The sequence below is a fragment of the Talpa occidentalis genome, unplaced genomic scaffold, assembly GCF_014898055.3.
Source record: "Talpa occidentalis isolate TD23 unplaced genomic scaffold, MPIMG_talOcc4v2.1 talOcc4.8, whole genome shotgun sequence".
Lineage (NCBI taxonomy): Eukaryota > Metazoa > Chordata > Mammalia > Eulipotyphla > Talpidae > Talpa > Talpa occidentalis.
Genome location: NW_023605194.1, coordinates 13,953,456 through 13,960,713, shown reverse-complemented (window position 1 = coordinate 13,960,713; position 7,258 = coordinate 13,953,456).

The window sequence follows — 7,258 nt, the reverse complement described above, 5'->3', positions numbered from 1 at the left end:
TTAGGAACATTTGGCCTCTTGGCTCCTGAAGCACGTACACTTGTTCAGGTTGGGTCTTATATTTCCTGCCAGGCTTGTAACCTGTCCTCAGATGTTTCCCAGGCTACTGCTGTGGATCCTGAATCCCACACACTTATTTTGTCCAAAATAAGTCCCCCAGAAATATTAGAGAGTGAAGCAGTCCTGGCCCTGGTTTCTGCAGACATAGCCCACATAGATGACTGAGTAGGAGACACAAAGAGGATGTTACGACATTGGGTGACTGCGCAGAGCACCCAGATCTATCGTTTCCTTCAGAAAATAACCAGCAGCTTCTCTTCCTTCCCAGCTGTAAGCCCCTGTGGCCCACTCCTTAATCCTAGCTTTCAGGGCTTGACAAAGATTTCATTTAAATTTGCCCTAACTGCTCCAGTAGCCCTTCTAGCTTTTTCCTTCTATCAGTCCTCCCAATTGATTCCCAGTCTATCCCTCACCTCCCAAGGTCAACATCCAGGTAGAAGAAGTCCCAGCTTCTGGAAGGAGCCAAGTCATAGACCAACTCTGGTTAAAAGCCCAGAGACTCTTCAGGTCTTCTGGGTGGCTTCACATTGCAATAGGTTTTTTTTTTTTTTGTAGTTGTTCATCATTGTATTTCATTTTCTCTTAATTAGTCAACCTAATTAAAATATAAAATAGATAAAACATTATACAAAATACAAAAGGTAACAAAAAGGGGGGGTACTCTCACCCCCTTCCCTGCCTCCAGCTTCCAAAAATATGTCACCATTTTTGCCTGAGACAGTCTGCACACTTGCATGATTATGTGTAGATAAAGCTCTGCTCTTTAAAAAAAAAACAACCTCAAAACAATAGCATACGACACACAGTGTTTACCTTTTCTTGGTAACTGGACATTTAGCTCTACTTGTTAAAGGCTTCATACCACTCTACTGGATAGAGGCCCCAGTGATTGGATGCATGGGATTCCCCCCAGTTTTTGGCTCTTACAAACACGGCTGCAGTGAAGGTGAATCTCTTAGTTTCAACTGCCCTTCTCCAGACCGAGTTTCCTTGAGTAGTCATTTAAATGTTTAACTTTTTCTTTCAAGAAAAGAGGATGTGGGAAGGGAGTGGTTTTTCACCAGCCTGCTGGGAAATTGTGCTCTTCTGTGTAGGTGTCACGTGGGAGAGGTGCTCATCGGTGGAGTTCGTGGGAAAGCCGCCAAAGGGTGGTCTGGATGACATGAGGTTGCCTGTCACTGCAAGGTCAGGATGCTTTAAGAAGTTGAAAATGTCATACAGACACGATGAAGTGTGCCTGGAAGGTAATTGGAACAGATTCCATTGGAATCATATCCCAAAACCAGCCACTTTTCTTTGTGTTTGAATAGAGGATACCCAGGACTTCGGGACACCTCATTCAGATTGACCTGGGGAAATGGAGAACTTACTGCCTTGCGGAGACAGGCGGGGCTGACTTGAGGCTCCTCTGGATTCAAAAGTTCAATGATGCCAGTGAGACTCAGTTTCTCTACAAGTCTCCATTCTTATAGGTCCCCTTTCTGGGGATAAGATGGCCAGAGCAGCCCAAGCCTCCTGTTCCTCAGGCTTCCATACTGCAGGAAAGAGAGTCCTTTCCCCTGGTAGCTGAAACCAGCGTCCCAGTTGAGTCTCTTTTTCTCCAATGGGCCGGTCTTGGTTAGTTGGCTATCCCTGAACCAGTCCAAGAATGATTCTGTAGTTGTCCTACTCCAGAGGGAGCACCCTCATGGGACTCAAGGCCAAGTTCACTCCATTGGAATCCATGCAACCAGAAAAGTGGCACCCTGAACACACACCCATGCCATTGTGGCTCTTCTGCTGTTACGTAAAATAGACATTGGGCTGTCAAGACGCCAGGCATTCCCGCCGCATTTGCAGACTCGCTGCTCATGAGCCAGTCCTTTCAAAATTTTAAGTCAGACAACTGAGTTCCCTTCAAGGAATAACTCCACATTCTGTTTTAAGGGGTGGCAGAAACGAGCAATGAGATGCATGTATGCGGCAAAAGACACATTCAGGTATTAAAATGACTTTTTAAAATGTTTCTTCCCACATGAGACAGAAGAAAATGCTCCCTCCTGTCAAGAAGCTTGCCCTGCAAAGGACTAGCAAAATGAATTTAGTGCTTAATCTGAGTTGCAGGGTGGCTACCCAGAAGAGACCAGGTTGCAGGAAACAACACAGATTTAAATCAAAGGAAAGAGGAAAAATGCAAGAATTGGTTTTTGATCCAATATGTGATTGCGTTTTTTATCATTTATTTGCACATATATATTTTATATCATTGTTCATTTTCGTGCAATGTTTTCTTTCTTTTCTCAGGTGTAGTCCCAATAGAATTCCCACCACCAATTCACCACCACCACTCCCCACCATTACCATAGTCCCTTGTGCTATTCCCTCCCCGCCCCCCCTTTTGATCCCTCTCCCTCCTCTCCCCCTCTCCCCCCACCCCGCAGAATGTGTCTGATTTATAGTTACCTGTTAATTTTGTTTTTGTTTTTAATTATTATTGGTTTTTTTCCCCTGATCCCTTGTTTGGTTCCCCTATATTCCTCCTATAAGTGAAACCATCTGATATTTTTCTTTTTCCTTCATGCTTTTAAGATAAACTCAGCCATGCTTTTATCATCACAAAGGGAAAGTGAGGGAGATCTTCCCCAAAAAGCCTCCCACCTTCGAGCCTGAGCGAGGTGGCTTCCCATCTCGCCTTCACACACATCAGCAGTTACCATGCGGCCCTCAACTCTGCTTTTGGGCAGGGGTGACTCTGGGGACAGGTGAAGCAAGCTGGAGTGGGCCACAGGATCTGGATGGAGATCAGACTGCCTGACAAGGAAGAAATAGGCTCTTTTTCAGGGTCTGTGGCCACGCAGTTCCAAGCTCCCTCCTCCACATTCTTTGTTTCTAGGCAACTGGTTCCCCCTATGATCCAGAGTTAAAACTGTATAGACCCTCATGTTTTGCTTTGTTTGGCTAGTTACAGGTTTTAACATATTTTAAATGTAAGTGCCTTTGGATCCTGCCTGCCTGGCTATCTTTCAGTTAACTGTTCACTGATGCCTGCTTCCTCCCCACCCCCAACACCACTGTCTCCCAAACAAATGAGCTCAGTGAGGGCAGTTATTTTATTTTGTTCATGGTTGTCTCTCCAGCTCCTGCATCATTCGAAGCTCATCACATATTGGTGGTGAGTGAGTGAGTGAGTGAGTGAGTGAGTGAGTGAGTGAGTGAAAGCTTGGTAGTGTGTCATCATTCTGAGAAGGCAGGAGGACAGAGCATTTCAGGAGAAAGGCAGCATGAACAAAGGTAGTACAGCAGGGTGGTATTACAGGAAAGTACCAGGTGGAGGCTGGTTCATTCATAAATTCCAGCCTCTGTGAATGAACTGGACTTGGCGAGGAGGCGTCATTTCCTCACTGCTGTCCCCAAGGGCCCATCACCCATAGGCCCAAGGCTTCCCAGAATCCATGGGCCCCTTTCTAAGTCCCCAGTAAGTGCCTGACTGCACTCCTCTGGCAAGCTTTCCTCCCTTTCTCCACTCAGTGTAACCTCCTTATTTGAAATAAAGGCCCTTTGCTGAGAGATCTTCCTGCTTTCTCAACTCTGGCCCTTGGCAGTAGTTGCATTCACTTGTGAGGAGAAAGCATCTTCTCAGGACAGAATTTTTTAGCCATTTGTGGTCTCCTGATATGTTTTTGCTTGCAGTTTAAATGGATCCATTGATTTTTCTGAGCCATTCAGGAGCTTGCTATTTTTAAATAAAAGAGGGATGTGTCGAATATTAGCAAGCAAAGCCACCTCCAATGGTGAAAGCCATCTTCAAGGACAGACCACCTTTCAGAGGCCTGTGAAGCAGTGGAGGGGCTCCCCGCTGGGCGTAGATCTGGGATCAAGCCTGAGCTGACTCCCTTACCTGGGGCCCTTCACATCTCTGGCCTCTCTGCTCCAGGGTGGTTTAGGGCTCCTGAGCCTCTCCCTTACACCTGGGTCTCCAAGCTCAGGGTCAGTGCATGTCACTCTCTCCCCTGCTCTGAAGCCCAGGACGTGGGTCCTGATGTGCCTTGGTGGCCTGGCTTGTGTCCCGAGGCACCCCTCGTGCCCACCTGAGCGGGGGTGCATTGTGAACACAGCAATGGAAGGAGATTAGAGAAATGGCTCTTTCTGTGTTGTGAAAACTCGAAAGAAGCCAAGCGCTCATCTCCACCCACTGGACCTGTGACTCAGAGGTGGGCCTCACAGTTGGTGTAATGGATAGAATGTTTGTGTCCACCCCGCTCCCCAGATTCATACACTGAAATCCTAATCACCGATGTGATGGTTTTAGGAGGTAGGGGCTTTTGTAAGATAATTAGCTCATGAGAGTGGCACCCTCGTGAATGGGCTTCATGCCCTTAAAATGACACTTCAGAGAGCCAGCTTGCCCTTCCCACCCCTGTAGAATCAAGGAGAAGGTGGCCACTTGTACCAGGAAGAGGGTAGAACCCTCTTTCCCACCAGAACCAGAACCAGAACCCACACACACTGCACCAGAACCCACATACACTGCCCCCTGATCTCTGACTTCCAGCCTGCAGAAACGTGAGAAATAGGGGTGTCTCTCCAGCATCTCGGGCTATGGTGAGTTGTGATAAGACAAGAGCAAAGATAGTTTGGTTGGAAGAGAGGCTGTCTGCATTCATGGGGTCTCCCCATAGTCCCTTCAGGGTCCTCCACTTTCTTTTCCCTCCTTCAGCTCTTGCTGCCACTGGCTGGAATATGCTGATGTGGTCGGACAGCAAAGGAGGAGGAGGCCTACTCCTCCGCACCTCTACCCTGATTGGAGAGGCCCATTAGTCACCAAAGGGGACTCAGAGCTGGTCAATCATCGGGTGTTTACCCTCCCCTGAGAAACACATCACAGTGAAACAGAAATTCCTGAAACAGTCACTAATTTGGGGATACGGATGGCCTCGATATATAATAATAAAACATCAGGTTAATGCATCTTGAACCAGAGCAGTCGGATCTGTTCACCCGAGGGCTCCAGGAAAAAATGTCAACCACTCAAAGAAGGTTGGAGCTTGCTGAGGGTTCAGTGTTAGGCATCAAGAGGAGATGGTGGGTGGAGGAGGGCATGGACAGGGCTCACAGCTCCATGTGCCAACTAGTGTAAGGCCTGCTGCCAAACCATGCTACTGTGTCTTGCATGTGGCTGCTTTATAGCTCCAAGCATGGCTGGCCTTCAAGCTCCAGGCTGGACTCATCAGTCCCTTCCATTCTTTTTAGATCTTTCACTGGTCTCTACCTGCTCAAAAAATTTTGGCCCTTTGGTTTTCAAAATCAAAACAAATATGACTTCCCCTGCCAGGCCAGTGGTCCAAAAACCATCTTTGTCTTCCATGATGGAGCCTGCCCAGTCCTGTCCCATTTCTACTCCCTCTTCCCCCATAAAACATCTGGGATCAGTCAGGCACAAGTCCCCATGCCCACCCACTCCTTTCCTCTAGTCATTGCCCCTTTTTGAAGTCCCGTTTCCAGATCCTCTTCCTTCCTCAAACCTCTCCTGGTTACCTGGCCCCCATGAGTCTCTACCCTCTCTAGATCCTTCCATAGGAATGAAGTAATGCAGCCCAGTTTTGATCCACTGCATTGTAAATTATATGAGGTAAGAACTGTTCCTATAATGTTTATCAATGTATAATACCTGTCATCTAGCACTGTAGGTGCTCAATAAACATTTGTTGATTTAAGGAATCCCATTTTCTACCATTTGTCTTACTTCATATATCCAATGAGCTACTTGGTTGCCCCCAATAGACCACAGGCTCTTCAAAGCTTAACCCTGGTTCCACACAGGTGGTTGTAAGAATCTCATTTATTGACTGAGGCAGCAGTTACTCTATAGAATTGGTTGAGGTTAAATGTCTTTGCTGATACATTTTCTGGAATACAATTTAACAATACAAATCAAGAGCCTTAAAACTGCCTACATCAGAGGAGAGGTAAGAACAAAGTAGGAAGGAAGCACAATGCACTGTGGTAAGGGATGATGGTGGGGGACTGGGGATGATTTGGTGGTGGCTGCACTGCGGTCGCAATACCTGGTGGAGATATCCAAATATCACCTCAATTAAAAATAAATAAAATTTAGAATGATAATTAAAAAAAAACTACATCCCTTGGCTTGAAAATAGTACTTGTATGAATCTATCCTGAGGAAATTAATTGAGATGTCATCAATATTAATAGAACAAGAGTGGCTACAAATTGCTAAGCACTTACATGCACTAAATGCCCTGCCGCTGGTACTATTCTTTTATCTGATCCTCTGAGTCATCCTGTGAGATAAGTATTATGATGCTCATTTTACACATGAGAACACTGAGGCTCAGAAAAGGTTATGAAACTTGACTACGGTCACATCTCTGGTAAGTGGAAGAGTCAGCCTGGAAATATCTACTTCAGAGTCCGTGTGTTGCATCCATATTACAATGGGAGAAAATTGTGAGTGATCTAAATATTAAGAGGAAACGAATTGAGTTAATTATAGTATATCCACAGTATGGATCAACAGCAAACAAATGCTTTTTGGTAAACTTCAATGATAAACATTTTAGATTAAAAAGTTAAATCAAAATAATAAAATACTATCGTGAGTTGAAGGGGGGCCCCTGAAAGCTGACGCTCATGTCTAACTCTTTAGAGCCAGTGACTGTGACCTTATGTGGATATAGTGTCTTTGCATGTGTAATTAAGTTAAGGATCTTGAGATAAATCACCCTGGATTATTCAGGTAGGTCCTAAATCAAATGACAAGTGTCCTTAGAAAAGAAGACCAGAAGTACAGTAGGCGACGTGAAGACAGAGGGGCTGGAGCAACGTGACATCGAGCCAAGGAATACCAGCAAGCACGAGAAACTGGAAGAGGCAAGAAGCAGGTTCTTCCCTGTAACCTTTGTAGGGAGCGCAACCCTGCTGATACCCACATTTCAGACTTCAAGCCTTCAGAACTGTGAGAGAGTAAGTGCCTTGCTTTAAGCCACCAGACTGTGGTGATTTGTTGCATCAGTCCCAGGGAATAACTAGATTTCTAGCCATAGACAGCTTTAGAAGCCTTACCTGTCCTGGCAACCCAGACTTGCTGCATTCTGACCCCAACCTACAGAATCTCAAGTCAAAAAGTTTCTGCCCCAGGAGACACTGTCCTTTCTCTCCTGGGTCTGAGTCCCGCAAGTTCTCCATCTGGTCCATCCAC